The sequence below is a fragment of the Octodon degus genome, unplaced genomic scaffold (assembly GCF_000260255.1).
Source record: "Octodon degus isolate 3935 unplaced genomic scaffold, OctDeg1.0 scaffold00027, whole genome shotgun sequence".
Classification (NCBI taxonomy): domain Eukaryota; kingdom Metazoa; phylum Chordata; class Mammalia; order Rodentia; family Octodontidae; genus Octodon; species Octodon degus.
The window spans coordinates 4,450,914-4,452,770 of record NW_004524603.1 but is presented as its reverse complement, the minus strand read 5'-3'; positions in this window follow the sequence as shown (position 1 = coordinate 4,452,770).

Here is a 1,857-nt window from a genome sequence, read left to right as displayed (position 1 = left end):
GCTAAGCTTGTTCTAAGTAGATGCTTTAGACCATTGAGCCATCTCACCAGCCCCTTTCTTTCTTCTTTTAATTATACCTTTATTCCTTGCTTTGCCAATTAGGCAGGCTGAATAGTTGGTTTTTGGTGAGGCTGGGGCAGCTGCAGCAGCAGGAGCAGCAGTGGTGGCTGTGGCGACAGGGGCAGCAGCCACAAATGCAGATGGATCAGCCAAGAAGGCCTTGACCTTTTCAGCAAGTGGGAAGGTGTAATCAGTCTCCACAGACAAAGCCAGGACCCGCTGTACCCACTGATGCTAGAGTGGGGCACTGATGCAGCAGCAGCCGGGTAACGGGTCTGCAGACAGACGCTGGCAACACTGCGGACACCCTCCAGAAAGCGAGAATGCAGAGTTTCCTCTGTAGTGTCAAGCACTTCTGGGTTATAGATGCTTCCATTGTCAAACACTTGCTGAATGATCAGCCCAGCAGAGAACGGGGAGATGTTCAACATGTCCAGGAGGGCCACCTTGCTGGCTCCCACTTTTATTTATTTATTTATTTTTTGTGGAGCCGGGGATTGAACTCAGGCCCTTGCAGGGAAGTGCTTATTCCACTGAGTCATCTCCCTGGCCTCGCTGGCTCCCAGCTTTGTCCACAGGCTTAATCAGCTGTAGGTCACTGAGGATTTCAGTGATGCCCCTGGAGATTTCCATGGTGATGCCCAGAGCCTGGAAGCAGGTGGTCTTCTCAGGCCCCAGACCAGTGTTCTGGGGTGGCACGGTGACTTCACATGGTACAATGGCACCTGCGCGGGCAGCAGCAGGCACCTTCTGGGCTAGCAGCACATTCCGGACCTCAGTGAAGTCCTCCTTGGTGAGCACAAAGCCCACATTTCCCCGGATTTGAGGCAACAGTTTCTCCAGAGCTGAGTTGTTTTTGAGATGTCCTCGGATGGCCTAGTGCAGCATGGTGTTCTTGCCCATCAGCACCACGGCCTTCCCTCAGAGGGATGTTCAGATCTGCTGCGTCTGCTTGGAGCCCACGTTGTCTGCTCCTACAGTGAAGCATTTTGGATAATCATCCAAAAGTTGGAATGATTTCCAGGTTGCCCTGTCTTTCCTGCACATCACAGTGGTATGTCAGGGATTGCCACGGAGGGTTTAAAGGTGATGTCACTCTCACGAGGATGCCTGGAAAGTGTCTTGGTCTTTTTATTTAATTTATTTATTTATTTTTGGCAGAACTGAGGATTGAACTCAGACCCTTGTGCTTGCCAGGGAAGCGCTTATTCTACTGAGCCATCTCCCCGGCCCCTCTTGGTCTTTTTTTACTCAGGGTCTCACTATGAGGTTCAGGCTGGCCTTGAGCTTACTTTGTAAACCAGGCTGGACTGGAACTCCCAAAGATCCTATTGCCTCAGCCTCCTGAGTGCTAGGATTACAAGTATGCACCACCACACCCAGTTTACTCTGTGTATTTCATATGGGAATTCGCTGCTATTAATTTTCCTCATAGAAAATTGCTTTCATTGTGTCCCGTAAGTTCTGGTATGTTACATTAGCATTACCATTGAATTGTAGATGCTGTCTAATCTCTTTAATTTCATATGAGACCCATTGTTTGTTCAGGAGGGTGCTATTTAATCTCCATGTGTTTGTGAAGTTCTTATGGTTTCTTTTGCCTTTGATTTGCAGTTTCATTGCACTGTGGCATGATACTATGCATGGGATAATTTCAATTCTTTTTTTTTTAAATATTTATTTATTTTTATTTATTACATTTATTTATTGTGTGTGTGTGTGGCCAGCTCAGCCCACCAGGGGGCGGGTCTGGCTGGCATGTGGTGCTGGGGATCGAACCGCGGTCCCTGTGCTTTG